This window comes from Lissotriton helveticus, chromosome 5_1 (genome assembly GCF_964261635.1).
Source record: "Lissotriton helveticus chromosome 5_1, aLisHel1.1, whole genome shotgun sequence".
NCBI lineage: Eukaryota > Metazoa > Chordata > Amphibia > Caudata > Salamandridae > Lissotriton > Lissotriton helveticus.
The window spans coordinates 967,851,533-967,870,962 of NC_136065.1; the positions used below are offsets into that span (position 1 = coordinate 967,851,533).

The 19,430-nt window shown below is 41.2% G+C and overlaps 1 protein-coding gene and 1 long non-coding RNA gene across 13 annotated transcripts in view; one reads left to right on the plus strand and one right to left on the minus strand.

The window, feature by feature from the left end:
• Positions 1 to 19,430, minus strand: part of LRRC27 (leucine rich repeat containing 27) — an 801,922-nt gene that overhangs the window by 586,134 nt on the left and 196,358 nt on the right. The window lies entirely within an intron of this gene.
• Positions 125 to 801, plus strand: LOC144753461 (uncharacterized). Its single transcript, XR_013594370.1, has 3 exons — positions 125 to 192; positions 314 to 343; positions 442 to 801. It is a non-coding gene; the product is annotated as an uncharacterized LOC144753461 (long non-coding RNA).

Genomic DNA, 19,430 nt, shown 5'->3' on the forward strand with positions numbered 1-19,430 from the left:
TCCAGCCCTTTGTTCATCGAATGTGCTTTCAAGACACGGGTAAGAACGCTCCTGAGTTGTATTGTGCGTGTTTCCCTGTTCCACACCAAGGACTGGTCAATTACACCAATTCCCTTTATGTTTCACGCAGATGCCGCGTACCGGATTCGATCCCTACCCTTCTGCAACTGGTTACACTACATGCATTTCAAGGTAACCCAATGCCCTTTTTGCTTTGTAACCAGTCTCGCCTTGCATCTTTACATAAGTCACAAACCCTTTACGGATACTTGGCATTTTTATTTAGTTTTATTTCATTTTCTCACTCTTTCAGGAGTCTTCAATCTTGCACCTACTAATGAGGGTAAGCGACTTATTTTGGTGGTGTAGAAGTGCTCTAAAGTATCCCTTGATTTTAGATTTTGAATTGGTATTTAGTTTCTATCCTTTTCTACTTTTCAGAATGTATCCTGGCCCTGAGGAGAATCCCCCTTTGAGCTAGAGGGATTCGAAACGCGTAGGCCTGCCTTCCTTGGTCTGCTCTTCTGTGTGTTCTTGTGCTTACTTATTCCGCACTCGAATATTTGGTTTATTACTTACACTCAATATGTGTTGTTTGAATAACCCTGACTGTGACTAAAACACTCTAGTGGTTAATAACTGAAAAACACCTTTGTTAGAATCAGAGCAGACCGGTTTTGATTTCCCCTACGGTTACTTAGCCTCACCTGTAGTGGGCAATCACTTTTGTATTTTTATTTTTCTTTTTTGCACGTCTGGATGTGAATGTGAATGGTATGACTGTGATATGCATGAGTTTTGTGGCGATAGTAATTTTATTGTATCTTATCCTTTAACTTTGCGTTTGAAATTTTTCTATTGTGTACGAAGTTTCATGTTTGCTATTTCAAAATTGATTTAAATAAATAGCTATTAAATAGCCATTTCCACCTTTGAATTCATTTTCTTCTGTGGTTGCTATCGACGCATGTTGAATAATCCTATCAGTATTGGCATCTTTCTTTGTTTGTCCAGAGGAGCTGAGCCACTGGCCCGAGCCTGCCGTTGCCAGAGCGGGACCATGAACCAACCCCGTCGAGGGAGGGCCCAAGTTCCACTGCCCGGAATCCACACATTTGCATCAGAGGCCCAAGTCGGCGGAAGAAGAGAGGAGAGCAATGTCGCACCCCCCAGGTAACGCGTGTCGCCGCCTGGTCACAGGCTCGGAGGAAAACGATGTCGGCCTCTCCCATTCCTGCAGTGCGAGCCTCTGCTTCAGCTCGTATCGTGGCCCGTACTTGCCAAGGAGTGGCAGTAACGGGGCCGGAGTGCGGAGCTGCACTTTGGTTTACATCATACCCGTGTGGGGGCATCTGTTGACGTAAGCTGACCGCGAGTCAGTATGAGTGGCGGCGAGACCGCCTAAGGCACCATGATCGGTGCTCGAGTGTATTACGCTTTGCATTATTTCTGCATTACGAACTACCTGATTGTTGTATTACGCATTGCATTATTTCTGCATTGCGAACTACCTGATTGTTGTAATACACATTGCATTATTTCTGCATTACAAACTACCTGAAGTGTATTAGGAATTGCATTATTTCTGCATTACGAATTACCTGATTGTCGTATTACGCATTGCATTGTTTCTACATTGCGACCTACTTGATTAGTGTATTACGCATTGCATTATTTCTGTATTACGAACTACCTGATTGTTGTAATACGCATTGCATTATTTCTGCATTGCGAATTACCTGATTGTCGTATTACGCATTGCATTGTTTCTGCATTACAACCTACCTGATTAGTGTATTACGTGTTGCATTATTTCTGTATTATGAACTGCCTGATTGTAGCATTACGCAGTGCACTATTTTGGAATAACGAACTACCTGATTGTTGCGTTACGCATTGCATTATTTTGGCATTACGTACTGCCCGATTGTTGCATAATGAACTACATTATTTTTTCATTGCAAAATGCCAGATTCTTGCATTACAAACTGCATAGCATTGTGTTAGGACTGCAATGGATTATTTAGAATTGCTCGATAATATTGCCAGAACTTACAAGGAGTGGCTGGCCTAATAACCGGCCAGGAGGTATATTACAAATACGCAGATGTTAGATTTATGTCGTGTGGTTGCATTGTATAACTTTTTATATAAATTTATATTCATTTTTATGAAACTCGTGTGGAGTCCATTTATGTGTCATCATTGGGTTATTGAGAGCATGGTTGCAAATACTTTACACACTTGCCTTGAAGATAAGCCTGGCTGCTCGTGCCAAGCTACCGAGGGGGTGAGCAGGAGCTATCTGAGAAGGTGTCCTTCCTGTTCCTGACGTGGAAGGGACCCTATTTGGCCTAAGGTACCAACCTCAGCCAACTAGCAACCCCCAGGTCTAACATCCACCAGTAAGTAGGTCCTGGGAGGGGGGAGGGGGAAGGGGGAGAAGTGATGTCACTTCCAGTACAGATGGATGATGGGAAATCGAGTGATGAAGTCAAGTCCTGTACAGATGGATGATGTGAAATCCAGGGATGTCTCTTGTGCAAATGGATGATGGAAATGAGTCCTCTTGCTTGGCTTCTTTTTTTAAAGACAGTTGTGGCAGGAAACCAGTGATGTCAGTTCATGTGCAGATAAATGATGGGACATCCAGTGATGGCACTTTCTGTTGAAATGGATGATGGGAAATCCAGTAATTTCACTTCTTATGTAGATGGATGATGGATCAAGATGGCCCGCCGTAATGACTCATACAGTCATGTTGTGTACACATGTATGAGTCATTACCCGTACAAGAGAGAAAGACTAAACTATTTGGCTTGCCAATACTTGTTATCCATCACAGCTATCAATTTTAAGATTGTCTCTATATATGGAATTATTCCGTTAGTGAAACTGCACTGAAACACATTTGCTATTAATTAAGGGTACTGTATGCTTTTATTCATTATTCCATGCAATAAAGAGATGTCATTTTGCTCATGGCTTAAGCCTAATTTATTCGATGAATCTGAAACGCCATGGCTGGCAAGATGTTTTTCCTGCATCATATTCATTAAATTGTCTTTTGCTACTTAGTTAGAATCACTTTGTCTTATAACTTGAATCATTAGTACATAACATTTTAAACAGCAGCTACAGAATAACTAGCACTGAACACAAAGGAAACAGCTATGAATTAGAATGCACGTTGTAATTTGATGATCAGTTAAAAAAAAAAAGACTACACCACACGCCCAATAAACAATAGCTGTAACATGAGCTCACACAATTCATTGTCCTCGTCATTGCCATTTCGCTACACTAGTGATGAAGCAAATATAAGAAGATGCCTATTGTTCTTGACAGCTTGGAGTATATGCACTGTGGGCAATTCTGACACTAGCTTCGGCATCATGTGGCAAGCACGGTAAAGTGCGTGTCCAATGTCACAGGCAGCGGGCGCCCTTTCAATCTGCCAATGAGAACAATCCACTTCAACTAATCAAAATTCAAACGGCCGGTAATATTTAAAGCAGGATTTCGTTTTCCGGCACTGAACGAATTTTCTTTCTAAATTGTGCCGTTCGAGGTAGTTCCCTCAGTGCAAGTGACAAGGTTCCATAATTGGTTGATATTGGAAGAACAATGTTAAAGTATAATCGGGCGGCACTAGCCAGTTTACTGTTTTTGCTGCAATTGGAAATTTTGTCTTTCGTTGCAATTTGTATTTTTTTGGGGGGATGCTCTGGCCTCACATGAAACGAGTATTGCATGGTAAATAACTACAACTGGGAGTACCAGGGGCGCAATGCAGTCCCCTTCAACCCTAGCGGCACAGGGGGACAACCAAACATTCAGAAGCCCCCCTTCACCCCAAATCCAATGAATGTGAGTGAGATATAAGAGACTCACTGGTCCCCTCATCACAATTTGCAGGGACCCACATAATTTTCCAGTTCCACACTGAGGAGTACATTCATAAGTTTACCCTAGTTCGTGGCATAAGCAAATGCAGGGCAGCAAAAGTTTGGTGTATGCTTGGACAGCTAATGCGCCATTCTAACTCCAGTTCCAGAAATTTTAAGTGTAGCTTCCCCCAAATTGCTAATCACAGAGCAGATGTGCAGTGAGAAAGCATTACATATGTAACAAGCATTGGCAATGCTAATAGGTCTGGCTTTAATGTGCTGCACCCCGCGCTTACTTACCCAGGACAACCTCTCACCCTGTACTCACTCCTTTCATCATGCACTCACACTTTTCACCCTGCATTTATACAGATGAATCCCTCCCACTACACTCACGCAAGATCACCACTCCACAGCACTTACACAGGCACAACGCATGGTAACACTACTTGCCCTGCACTCACAATGCCACAATACTCCTATACATGTAGCACTGCACTGGCACAGGCTCACAGCTCACTGAGCACTCCCATGGGTATACTGTTCACGCTGCACTCAGAGGCATATGGCACTCACAAAGACACACCACATGAGCACACCCCTTGCCCTATACTCACATGGGCACACCGCTCACCCTGCCTCACAAAGCCATAATTCTCATCCAGCACTGATAGAGTTGGCCCATGTACTAAAACAGACACAAGTCTCCTTCTGCATTCATTCAAACACACCATTCACTTTGCGCACTCAGGGCTAACCATGCCTTCTATTGTGTATTCAACAAGCACACTTCTTACCCTGCACTCATACATATGCACCCTTTCTACTGCACTCACTCAGGCACACTGTTCTGTTGTAAATGAATCTAGGACCCTAGTGTAAATTTCCGAATTCATGCCCTTATATAGGTATAGATTATCCGATACTTATATAGGCATAGAAATTATTACGATATTTAGACTGAGCCTATGCAGCCCAAATACGGCAAGCCTACTTCCACTATGTTCCAAGAATCAGCAACGATTTCTTAGAAAGACCCGCCTTCAGCAGCTAGGGACATCCCCTTGCCTGAATACTAATTTATCTAGGAAATCATGGAGTTTTCGAAGAACTGAGTCTTTGATGACGTTATTAAGTCCAATCACACGTCAAACTCTGCACCTTCAAAGTATAAATATGCCTAGATTTGCCCAGACAAACACGCTGTGGTTTGGAGCAGATCGACTAACTACTTGCCCGACGCCCTGCAGCAGCAAGTGCCGAAGGAAGCCGACCCTCCAGCTGACGCACTGAGAAACTCTGTCTTTTCTCCTGCTGAGAAATCCAGCTCCAGTGTTTCCAGGATACCCTTGCGGGTTTACTGGGAAATCGAGTCCTGAGAGAGAGATACAGGACCTCCTTCATTCTAAACCAAGGTACGGAGCTGATTAGACACTTAGAGAATTCTTGATTAGATTCTTGGCAGAAAATACTAAACTTAAACTACTCCTCACTTACTTCTTCCCTTGTGCTAGGCTTAAGTCAGGTACACCGGGGTGGGCGTATTTTAGAAGAACCAGTTGAGTACTTTTAGCCATCATTCTAACACTGTTGTATTTTATCCGTTTTAAGGCAATTTATTGCTTAGAAACCATATCATGCTTTTACAGTACTACTTTATAATACTGTTCGTATTATATACTCTGTACTTTATTACCAGTATTACGATTGTAGCAGTACATTTCTTATGCTTGAGAATGAAGACTGTTCAATAAATACTTTTATTGAAAATGCCCGTCTCTCTATTTTCTCAGCACCACTGGTGAAACGAAGCATGCAGGATTGACTGAGTGAAATAGCTATCTATTGTTTCCGCGACTCTAGAGATTGATTTCTTATTCTTGGGAAACAACGTAGTCATGTTTATGCGGTTGTCAGAAACAAATCCCTTCTTATGAATTCGAGAAAGTTTCTGGTGACCTCTGAGCTAGCTGGCACTCACAATTAAGTCTAATATATACGATAGAGACCTAGTCGACTTCAGTCCTATGTCTAAACTATAGTATATGTTATTCCAATGCCTATTGGGAATATAGGAACTACACTACATGGCGCCTAACGTTTGGTAAGGCGATAATTTAACGCTAGATACTAGAGTAACTCAGTCGTGCTTTTCACACAGACCCTTTTTCTCCCGTAAAATACTCCAATAGACGTCTGCAGTGGGTGAAAGGATAATATCCGCCAAAACTGAGTAGGACGAAGAATCCTAGTATTAGTTTTAGTTTTTTTCAACGTTGTAGGATACAGTGTTCCAAAAATATTGAGCACCTAATCTTTGTTTCCTTGAAACTTGTTCTGCAAACTCTTCAATCAGTAAAAATAATGGTTACTGGCGAAGAATTAGCTGCAGCTCAAGCAGTTTTAGAAGACAGAAATCTCCTACAGAATGACCTGGATGCTATAATCATCCCGGTAAACGTAAGGAAAACTATAACTTACAAACTTATAAACAATGGAGTATCATCGAGAGGTGGTAAAGTAATATTTGTTATAGAGGCACATGAATATCGGCAGTCAGAGGTATTCTATTCATGGATTCACTTTCCTCCAGCAGATGGAGGAACACACGAGTTCCACTACTACAAAGTAGAGGAACCTCCAGAGGAATACGTTCCTTACGAGGACATTGAAATTCCATTAACTTACCAAGAGCATCAGCTCTGGTTTAAAGCCACCCTAAAACATGAGAATCACATTACCAGGCTCGGTACACTAGGTAGACCAGGAGCTACATGGCCGATACTAGCCAGCTATACACCACATCCTGACATAGAAGATATGACAGGTCGAGAACTGTTAGCTCAGCTGAAACAGATAATTAAAATACATAAAGAATTGGTTCAATATGTCATGCGGACCGTAACAGTCCAACCTACTGTAAGGATTCTACAGCACACCCCTCACCAGGGGAACACAAACAAAATTACGCCACAGACTATACAATCAGTCATTGGTAAATTGCCTGCCAAACGAGGAACAAATTCCGTTTTGGTTAGCACAAAAAAGTACTCAAATTGAGGCAGTATTCCCTGATAGTACACCTCATGAGGAACACAGAATTCTGACAATCTGTTTACCAATGGGGATAGCACCACATGTGGAGGACTGCGACACTTGGGGTACAGTCTTTGCTTCAATCTACACAAAAACACATGGTGTACCGTCCATGGCGGTGATACCAGACGTTCTGAGACAGATTCAAAATGAATACGGTCCAGAACCAGCCTTAAATCTAGGTATGAAATTACTGAAAGATTTCAAACAGGTCTCAGCTATAATATTAGCAAACATAAAAGGTGAAGCAGCATCCGTGGCAATCCGCCAAAAGTTAAAAGAAACAGATATAACAGACCAACCATATGAGCTTGCAAGAATTATTGAAAAATCATATGAAGAACTAGGAAGAGATAGTTTGGGTGGGAAACCATTAAAACCCCAGGTAATTGAAAATCCTGAAAAGGAATTTATTATAAATAATCTCACTAATCCTAAAAAGAAGTGGGAAAATACTAAACACACACTTCCTAAAGAGAAACATTCTCAGTCCAGAGGAAGATCTGCCCAAAGGGGAGATATGTCTCCCCAAAGGGAGCCCTCTGAAAAAAAAGGTATAATCTTAGAAATAGGGATACTTTAAGAAAACCTGATAGATATCAAGATACTGATACTCGTTCCTCTCGTACCTTTCAGACTTCCTCGCAGAAATCCGAGAGGAGATGACGATCAGAACAGAAAGAGGAACGTGTGAAGTCCAAAGAAAAACAGCATGTTCCAAAAAAAAAAAGAAAACACAATTCACAAAAAAGAAGGTAGCAAGCATAAAGATCAGACATGCCGAGGATCTTGAGGACACAACTCAAGAGCGGGGAGTGGGCCCAGACAATGCTAGACAGCGCAGCAGAAGTCACCATAGTTCGCAGGATCCCGATGGATCATCTGGAGACAGTGATCTTGAATGAATGCATTCAGGTTGAAACTGCCGACACCCGGGTTAGTGTACCCCACAAGTTATATGAAGTAACACTCCGGATGGAGGGGGACATAACTAGAAAAATAAGAGCACTCTTTTGGGAGAAGCTCTCTAAGGGCTATGACATACTTCTAGCTGAAAAAGACTGGCCACCTGAATTTGTTAGGGAGTGCCCACATGGGGAGGAAGTAATTATGCCAGCCTTCTCAAATCACATTCCTATTCATAAAAAATACACCTATCCCAGAAAATGGGCTGTGGCCCAAGCTCCAGCATTATATAAAAATCATGCAGGATGGGATGAGGACTCTCCTCACCATAAAATCCAGTTAAAAAATCAACCTACTGCACAGAGGCAGTATCCAGTCAAGCAAGAAGCTAAGAAATAAGTCTGGGAGATTTTAAATTAACTTGAATACCAAGGGGTGATTGAAACATGCACCTCTTCAATGAACAATCCTTTCGGCCACATGCATCATTGTTGCCGTTTGCGATTCCTAAATTGCGAAAATTAAGGAATCGCAATTTAGAAATCGCAAACGGCAATGCATGAAAAAATCGCAACTTTTTTTGCGATTCCTTATTTTTCCTTAATTGTGATTCACAATTTGCGAATCGCAATTAAGGAAAACCTTCCCATTGATTCCTATGGGCCAAAAGGCCCATAGGAATGAATGGGAAGGCATTCACATTTTGCGATTTTCAATTTGCGAATTCGCAAAATGTGAATGCAATTTCAAGGGTGCTGGGGGGGATCCAAAGAACCCCTCCCTGCACCCCTGAAATTTAACTTTAAATGCAATTTACACACACACATGCCCCAAGGACATGTGTGTGTGTAAATTAAAACTTTCAAATATGTAACTTGTGCATGTTTGAAAGTTTTCGATAAATTAGCATGAAGTTCAACTTCATGCTAATTTACCCCTTCCAATTTGCGAATTTGCAATTTAAAAATTATTATGCATTGCATTTAAGAAATCTCAAATTGCGATTTCTTAAATGCAAACGCAATTTTAGAAATCGCAACATGGTTGCGATTCCTAAAATTGCGAAAAGCTTGATGCATCCAAAATTTGAGAATTGCATTCGCAAACGGGCGAAAATTGCGATTTGCACCGTTTGCGAATGCAATTCTCAATGATGCATGTGGGCATTTGTTTCCAGTCTCCAAACCAGACAATTCATATCATCTAGTTTTGGATTACAGACATTTAAACTCCTGTTGCAAAACATTTGCAGTACAAAATGCACATAGTGCAGCACTGATGAATAACATTGTGCGGAAAAAATATAAAACCACATTAGACATTTCAAAAGGGTTTTTCTGTCAAAACATTGCACCTGAAAGCAGGCATCTGACAGCTTCCTCAATTATGGGGACACAGGGAAAATGTTGCCGTCTCCCCAGGGGATTCAAGAATAGTCCAGGGGTATTTTCAGCCAGAGTAACAGAGTTACTACAAACGTACGATGATCAGGCATTATCATATGTCGATGACATCTATCTTACGGATGACAATTTGGACAGGCACTTGAAAAGAGTGGACACCATAATACTTGGGTTCGTCTCTGGGGGCTATAAATTGAATTTTAAGAAATCACGAATTGCCCACCTCAACGTCCTATTTCTAGACTACGAGTTATCAAGTGAGGGCAAAAGCCTGGCAGCAAACTTTCTAGAGAAATGTACGCTGCTACAACCTCCAAAAACGCTGAAGAACTTACAGTCAGTTCTAGGTTTCCTGAATTTTGGAACAACATATGTTTTGAATTACGCAGAAAGGGTTAAACCGCTCTACAAACTAATCAAATCTGATTTCAAACAAACTAATTGGACTCAAACACACACAGAAATTTTGCGTTCAGTGCAAACAGACATGTTAGCAACAACAAAGTTAGAGTCACGCGACAATGTACGCAACCTTGTCATCCGAATCATCCCAGGGAGATGCGGATTCACGTACCTGACTTTTAATGAAGGTGAAAAGGTACCAATAGCATACAAATCACACTTGTACACACAAGCGGAAGAAAAATTCACTTCTACAGAGAAAATTCTGACGGCGGTTCAAACTGCAGTAGCAAAGGAGAGAGGTCTAGCGCAGGGTAAACGCATAATGATCGTTACAACTGTACCTGCCTTAGAGGCAGTGACGAAAGCAAGCATTCCCAATGCAAAAGCTTTACATCCGAGATGGATACAATGGGTTAACTCTCTTGCTGCAACAGACGTTGAATATGTGTTTGACCCCTACTTAAAAACACAAGAATTCCTACAATACGAGTACGAATGTCCTCTGCCGACCGAGATTCTGCCTCTATAACATTACAGAAGTATAATATATACAGACGGATCAGCACAGCCCGCAATTGAGGGTAAACAAGCTTATAGTGCTGTGTGCGCGATCGTTAAAGGTCGCTGGTGCGAAGGTAAATTCAGACCTATGGTCACTAAAACTCAATCACTCGGGGACTGTACAGCTCAGCGAGCTGAACTACAGGCTTTCAAGATGGCGCTTGAAAATACCGATCGCGAATTCCCCACACTAATAGTGTGCGATTCGTATTTCTGTGTTGAATGTTACAACGAACACTTGCAGAATTGGGTTTGAAATGATTTCAAAAATTCATAAGGTGTCACAATCAAGCATAAAACGCTTTGGGAACAAATAGTTCTTTTGCAAAAAGAACTACAAAAGACTCACATGATTAACACACTGAGTCATCAGCGTGATGGCGTTCACGTTGCAGGGAATTCATTGGCTGGTGAAGCCGCGAAGGCAGCTGTGCAAACAGCTTCCGTAGTTACAATCAAACGCTCTAAAAGAGTAATAGACGGTGAAACGTTACTAGCAGTAAAAGCCTCAATGGAATGCAGCTATGCAGCGTTAACTCTAAATTATCCACTCGGTAATACATATATAACTGTTGCGAATAATGTTCCTTTTGCTCGAATCCCTGGAGTGGGGGATAGGGCAATTCCAAACATGGAACATAGGTTAGGACTAATCTTAGCAGCGCATGAAAGACTAGCGTCTGCACACACAGGGGTTTCCACCACAGTATCATTATTAAAACAGAGATATTGGTGTCCGTGCATGAGAAAACAAACTAGAAATTATGATCTAGAATGTGAAATATGCCAAAAAATAAAAGTTTCGACAGTGAAACGACCTGCACAGAGGCCCCTTCTTATTTCAGATAAACCACTAGCATGCGTTTACATGGCCCACTGTGGTCCCTTAACAAGGGATGGAAACTATAAATATATCATGGTCGCAGTGGATTCCTGCACAAGATTTATTTGAATGTGGCCCCAGCGCTCGGCTGATGCCAGAACTGGTATAAAGGATTTGCGAGTCTTTATCGGCGCATACGCAATCGGCACGCTACACTCTGACCAGGGTCCTGCGTTTAGCTCTCGAGCTTACAAGGAGGCCATGGCTAGTCTGGGTGTTGCATTGCGGTATTCTAGTCCCTTCCATCCGGAGGGTAATGCGGTAGTGGAAAGAAAAAACGTGACATAAAGCAATCCATAACAGCTAAGGTATTAGGTTCGGGTGATGGGTGGGTCAAATATCTAATAAGTGTCCAACGTAGTCTTAATAATCTGACAAGAAATTCTCTAGGTGGAATCACTCCATATGAATTACTGTTTGGTACTAGAATGATAATCGAAGACCTCGATTGTCAAACTTCAGTGGTGGAACAAAAACCCTTTGATGTCAAAGATCGTTTGGCTGTTTTACAGGACTTGAACAAAACAAGAAAAAGTCTAAGTAACGCAACACAAAAGCCAACATCCACTGAAGAAAAACCACCAGTCCCAGCAAGACCTGTCTGGATTCTAAAGATTGGGGATCTAGTCAGAGAGAAGATCGCGGTGAAGAAGGAATTTGGGCCTTCTTACAGAAAAGCAGTACCTGTCTTGGCAATCCAAGGAACAAAATCAGTAGTACTACCGCCCCTTGCTGGTAAAAGGGAGAACAGAGTTGTATCAATCGACCTGGTCAAACCACAACATGTGGCCAATAATAAGTAGTAGGCCCAGTGGACTCCCAAGATGTAGCAGAAGACCAAATCTCGCTACTATCCAAGAGGTTCAAACTGAAAGACTTATCACCTTTGATAAACCTACAGTGAGAAAAGAAGGACTATGCAACAAAGCCATGGAACTCGTGCCTCTTGAGACCCAAATAACAGTTCGTCAAGAAACACCTGTCTACAATGATGTAGCCTCCGACTATACAATTATGACAAAGGAAGATGCAGCTCCAAAGATTAATAACAATCCTAATGCAATTCCAACAATTGATAGAACTGCCTCTGGCTATTTCATCAACTTTGATACATTTTCTGAGGATCCCAGTCAACCCGAAGATATGCCAGCAAATAAAACTTTCAAAGTAAAAATAAAAGAACTCTTTCATCAACTTGAGAAAATATATCTGGTTTCACCATGGATTGAATTTTGGATTGTGTTAGGTGTACTTTTCCTCCTGCTCTGGCTCATTCTGGTTTTGAGCTTGGGAAAAATGATAGATGATAAATATAATACAATGGACACAGCAAGTCAGAAAATCAACTTGGTCCTGAAACCTCATAAATCTTCACATCGTGAAAGAGGAGATCTGTCATCAGTGAACATCACAGCCGTTCCTATACCTGGTGGTATAGCATGGGACAGAACGGAGTATGACATCTATGGCCCGGTAGAGCTTCTGAAGATTCCGCACCAGTTCAAGATCTCTTTAAGTGACTTTGTGTCACCAAACACATTTTCTGATGATTGGGACTTTGAGACTATTAATAATATGATGTCAGATTTAGAGATGTCAGCTAAATTTACTGAACATGAATACTTACAAGGTTCATCAGATTATGAACAAATGTATTGTTTTAATCATTATGGTCACAATTATTTGCATAAATCTGCAAGCCCTAGGAATGTTTACACATATAATCAATGGGAACATTGTCCAACACCGCCAAAGGGCAGCTCAAAAAACGTTCTATGAAACGTTTCCATACTTCACAGGGTTTAATGTTACAAATCCAGAAACGTTTTATTTCAAAAATGAGAATAAGACAGGAATAAAAACAATGTTGACCAAAACTAAACAAATGTATTCTGCAAACTTTTATGCTCAGCTGTCTACATTAGGTTTTGACTATTGGAAAGACAACATTGAGACAAAAACTATCTGGGGCACAAAAAACTGGCAGGTGCAAGGTTTAGAAGCCCTGTTAAGAGCCTGCATTATACCAGAACAAATGATGTTTTTAAATGACACTGTTGAACAAACTTCTTGTTTTGGCCTAGCTAAGATAAAAAATGTAAATAAACCGTCCATACCTAAAACCCACATCTGACAGTGATGATACTACAGAAGAGGAGGTAGATGTATCATATATTTTAAAACAGAACAGAACTAATCCCGATTGGAATAAATGGTTAATCTGGCCCACAGACACTAATAACTGTCATGATAGATTCCTGAACAAAACACAAGGGTTCACAGTGAATAGGCCAGATCCAAGATACTCCCAGAGACAACATCCAGGGATAGTAACTACTTATAGTGTAGGAAAGCTATGCCTTGAGTGGTTACAGAAATCTACACTTCCAGATATCAAACAACACTTATCTTTACTTAAAGAAGGCAATAATTTGCGAGATTTCTTAATGGGGCCTCGCAAACCACGTCAAAAACGTTTCATATACGCCGGTACATACATACGTACAACGAAGCTTGGAAAATAATGCAAATGGAAACTGCAGAAAGAATACGAGAAATTGATTGTATTAATTTAGAGAAATCTCTCTCTGTAGTGGACAATGGGTTAACGACTCTGTCCTCCAGAATATATTCTTTGGACAGCATTGTATCATCTGCAATTGACATAATAGAGCAGGACTTGCTAATGTTACAACATAGCCAGTCTCAATTACGTTCTATAATGCAGCTGGGTTGGACGTTGCAAAATCTTCGTTCAGGCTACGTGCCATGGCGTCTAATCAACACCACGTCATTGTTTTCTGTATTTAACCTTACAGATAAACAAATATCTTTGGCACAAAAAGGAGCAGACTATACGGTGCTGAGCATTGAGAAACTGGAAAGATTACCATTAACAGTTTCTGAGAAGCCTGTCATTAAGTGGATAATACATGGCACCATTACGATCCCAGTGACGATTTTCCAGTTTGAGTATTGTCTACAGCGGGCCTGAATGAAAGGTTGGGTAAAGAATACATTAAGTCGACCTGGACTTTACCTTACACACACAAATGTTGGAATAAGGGAAAAGAGGTATTCCTTAGTAGTAAAAATTGCAAGAACTCACTAAGCGGTACACTTTTGTGCCAAGGTATTAATTTACACAGAGCCTGCGACGGTTCTGCAAATAACCTCTCATGCCACCTGCACGGTACTCCCTTCACAGTGATAGAACCAATTTTCAGGCAGCTATCCAATGGCAGCTATGTTATGCTCAATGACCACAGCTGTTGTGGCATGTTGCCAGGAAATACTTATCTCATTAGTTTGTCATCCAGGGTCACTTGTTGTATGCAAGTATTGTATCCAAAGAGCAAGACAGACAGGGAGACGGAATTATGGCCTTCACTGAATATCTCTTCTATACGAATTGATACTTTAAGCAGAATGAAAGTCATTCTTTTACAAAAAAATGTGCCACTGACTCATCTAGAGAAACGTATGATCTGCAAGTTGCAAGGACTTCGGCAGAGATACATGCATTATTATCAACAAACTGCCCAGGACATTTCGCAGAAATGTTAAGTCAAATCTTAAACATGTCTGATACCAGCGGCATCGCACATGTATTTAAGACGATTTTTTTGGGACTGTTAACACCATTTGAAGCAGTCCTCGGCATTTTTCCAAACTTTGTGCACTCTTTGTTCGGCAGCCTGCCTATCATCTTGGGACTCGTAGCAGGAATTCTATTTTTATTCCTTCTGCTCTGATATGGCAAGTCCGGTCACAGACAATACCCAGACTACAATGGAAGAAACCCTCCTTGCCATGAGGTATCATGAGAGAATTACACAGATTCTTGGCTTGGCTCGTTTAAGAGATCTGAACACAACCTGGTTTCTATCGTTCAGACCAATCCGGCAAGATTGCATCTTACTTGTTCTACGATGCCTGCTTTGCGGAGAAGAATGCGTGTTGGACATTTGTCTTACATTTTCATCAGTCCTGCCATCGGATGTTGACGCCTTGCTAGGTCCGGTAACGACTCATGCATCGTTTTGCCCCCAACGGCTGCCAATTCTGATGACGGCATTCATTGAGGTCTCACCGGCAAGTCTAACTGAGGGTGAGATACGAGAAACTACAGGCACACAGGTACTGCTTTTTGCAGACATTGCTAATGCATCGAACCCTGACGGCAATGATCCTCATCTATGCACATTTGATTTGTTAACTGAAGTGGTTCCACTTTCACCTACTATGGTGGACGGTTTCTATTGCCAGCCTAGACGATCTGATGTTTTCTCCTGACACCGAGAATAGCTTTTGATTCATGCACACAGCGTTCCCAGAACTCTGAAATTTGGCCTTCATTGTTTAAAAACAAACCATCTAACTTGAGAACTTTTCTGCAATAAAAATTCAAACTTTTTCCAAAATGGCACAGAGTAATCTGCTTAAAGTAGAACTATTCTTAGACAACAAGATTTCTTTTGAAAACTTCCTGAAATTACAATATTTGACCTGATCATCATAAACTAAATATTGTGCTATAGGATGCTCTCGAAAAAAAATTCTGTAAACTTCAGATACATTTTATGAATGTAATTTTATACTGTATAGATCTATAAATGACAGAATGAATTCCCCACACCAGGCTTCATGTCTGTAGAGAACTGTTTGTATATACAAGTCTATGCTAGTTACATTTCAAACAAGCCTTCGCAAATGCAAATTGTATTTTGTATTTTGGGTGGGATTGTAAACACTAGCTTTAGATAGGTTCAGTGCTTATACGTTTAGTTTTATTGAACTTAAAATCGTGGAGTGGGTGTTGTAAATGAATCTCGGACCCTAGTGTAAGTTTTCCCGATTCATGCCCTTATATAGGTATAGATTATCCGATCCTTATATAGGCATAGAAATCTTTACCATATTTAGACTGAGTCCATGCAGCCCAAATACGGCATGGCTACTTCCACTATGTTCCAAGAATCAGCAACGATTTCTTAGAAAAACCCGCCTTCAGCAGCTAGGGACATCCCCTTGCCTGAATACTAATGTATCTAGGAAATCATGGAGTTTTCGAAGAACTGAGTCTTTGATGACGTTATTAAGTCCAATCACACGTCAAACTCGCCACCTTCAAAGTATAAATATGCCTAGATTTGCCCAGACAAACACACAGTGGTTTGGAGCAGATCAATTAACTACTTGCCTGACGCCCTGCAGCAGCAAGTGCCTCCAGCTGATGCACTGAGAGACTCTGTCTTTTCTCCTGCCGAGAAATCCAGCTCCAGTGTTTCCAGGCTACCATTGCGGGTTACTGGGAAATCGAGTCCTGAGAGAGATATACAAGACCTCCTTCATTCTAAACCAAGGTACGGAGCTGATTAGACCCTTAGAGAATTCTTGATTAGATTCTTGGCAGAAAATACTAAACTTAAACTACTCCTCACTTACTTCTTCCCTTGTGTTAGGCTTAGGTCAGGTACACCGGGGTGGGCGTAATTTAGAAGCACCAGTTGAGTACTTTTAGCCATCATTTTAACACTGTATGTATTTTATCCTTTGTAAGGCAATTTATGGCTTAGAAACCATATCATGCTTTTACAGTACTACTCAATAATACTGTTCATATTATATACTCTGTACTTTATTACGATTGTAGCAGTACATTTCTTATGCTTGGGAAAGAAGACTGCTCAATTATTATTATTATTATTATTGTGTCTTTTGTAAAGCGCGCAGCTACCCCAACGGGGTGTCCCAGCGCTGATTGATTTAACAGAAAGATCTCTTAAAGCATAGAATTACAGGCGAAATAGGAAAGTTTTTAGAGCACGGCGGAATTCGGGTTCTGTCTTACTCATACGCAGACCAAGCGGCAGTTTGTTCCATCTTTGGGCAGCACATAATTCAAAAGTTTTACCTCCTGAACGAGCTTTTTTTAATCTGGGGGTAGCCAGTAAAGATTTGGTATTAGAGCGAAGGGCTCTCGCATTGGAGTAGGGGCGGAGAATGGATCTAAGATGAGCAGACCCATTGCCCTGCGTGGTTCGATACGCTAGTGTCATAGCTTTAAACTCAATGCATTTACTCACGGGTAGCCAATGCAATAAATACTTTTATTGAAAACGCCCGTCTCTCTATTTTGCGCGGAGCCTATTGGAAATATAGGAACTACACAACAGTTCACTCTGAACTCACACGAGCACATCGTTTATTCCGCTTCACATGGACACACCTCTCAACAAAGACTCATACTAAAGCACAGCTGCAATGAGCACTCATACAAACCACCCCTCCAGCTGGACTCACAGACACATCGCTCACACTGCACTCTCAAGGAAGTACCTAGCATCCTACTGTCACACAGTAACACTGCTTACCGTTCAACAGGCACTCATACAAACACACCTTGACCACAGCACTCATTCAGGAATACCCCTCACCTGTACTCATACAGGCAGCAGAGAACCAAGTACAGAACCGAACTCACAAAGAACATGGAAGCTGCAGAGATGGTACATTCCTGGAGTAGTGAGGCTGTAACAGTGCATGAAATGAAGCAAGGTAAGCAGTGGGGAAATTCGGCCACTTAGTGGGTGGCTTATCACTCGAGAACAGATAGCTGGACAGGGAGAGAGGTGGCAGCTAGTAAGTTAATGGGACGGAGATATGAAGAACGTAGGAAAAAAAAAAGAAATCAATAAATAAAGGAACGAGAAATCAATAAATAAAGGAACAGGGCTCAGCATTGGGCCTAGGGAAGGACGCAAGTGGACCAGGTAATTTAGTGCCTCCTAGGAAAGGAAGTAGGTGGAGCAGGTAATTTAGTGCCTCACCCCTTTAAATGCAATTTATATACACAATGTGTGTTTAACTGTATTAATCTGTGGGTATTTTGTTACTCAATGGGAGTGAGTGGCTCTGTATTCACTTTGCTGAGAGCCAACAGTATATTTAGCTGGAATAGAATATATTTATTTACCTAGACAGAAAATGTATATCTTTCTTAAATGGCCTAACCGGTAACCAGGCCCAATTTGCTCACATTGCACTTTTATAAAACGCCTTGCAAGTGTCTTGTTTTTTCTCTCCTCTGCAGGTGTCTTATCATCGTAGAATGAGCTTATTGTTTATTGTATTAGAGGGGTGGGCATCTGAACCTTAATTAAACCCACTTATTCCCTCTTGACGTCTGACTTTTTGGTGCACACTGTTAGTAGCTTTGTGTTTCTTTTAGCGCTGGGATGCTCTAGGGCAGCCATGCGCTCTACAAATCAATTTTCATTTCATTTCAATTAGGACTTGGCCTCGGATCAGGAGATTGAGACAGTGGGAGAGATCCTCCTGTACAAGGCAGACTGGACTGATGTTTCATCCAAGGTCGCCCAGATGAGTGCTACTTTGTTGAGAGCTGGGAAACTAGGTAGTCTACCTGCTTGCAGAGAACACAGTCTTCGGGTTAGTTCATTTGGTGAAAACTGATATGGAGAAGCCTTCTAGAATCTTCTGCATTAATTGTGTGCCTTTTAGTATACTAGACCAGACCCTATCCTGACTTTCGATAAGAGAAAACTTAAATTGACTGCTAAGTTCAAATGGGCAGTGTTGTACTTCATGTTTAAGAACTCATACTTTTTTTATCTTGAACCTTAAACTTGGTTCATCGGATAAGGCAACCTCCCTCATAGAAGTTCCCTGTGACACGTTTAAAACCTTATTTACAATCGGGAAGTTCCTTTATGAAACCTGCTTAGGTGATTTTGTTTTGCTGCATGTGAATCTATTTTGCATATTTTGCATCTTTTTCCCCATAATAAACAAATTCAGACTGCATGATCATTTAAATATGACTGATCTTACAATATATTTCCTCGAACTCTGTTGCATGATCTAACTTCTCACCTAAACTTAATTGTTAATAAAATACTTCGGGTTTGGAGACAGTCTTCTCTGTCACTCTAGCGGAGCCACATTGGTTTGACTGTATTTGCAATGTATTGCTGAAGTTAACTCCTTTCTTACACATTAAGTTCACAAACAAAGTTCCATACGATCAACGGGTGATTCTCTTTGATGATTTTACTAAGATATGGAAATTCAAGAAATCCCATTCTATTACAGGCGTTGACCTCACTGCATTCTCTCTCTCTCTCGGAAAAGCTTCATCCCAGTGAGACCTGGCTAAACCAGGAACGTGCTAGTGTCATGTGGTGGAGATGCTTGCAGTCAAAATGAGAACTCAGGGAGTACTCGGACAGAGTCAGGCTTTGTAAAAGGTGGGCATGGGAG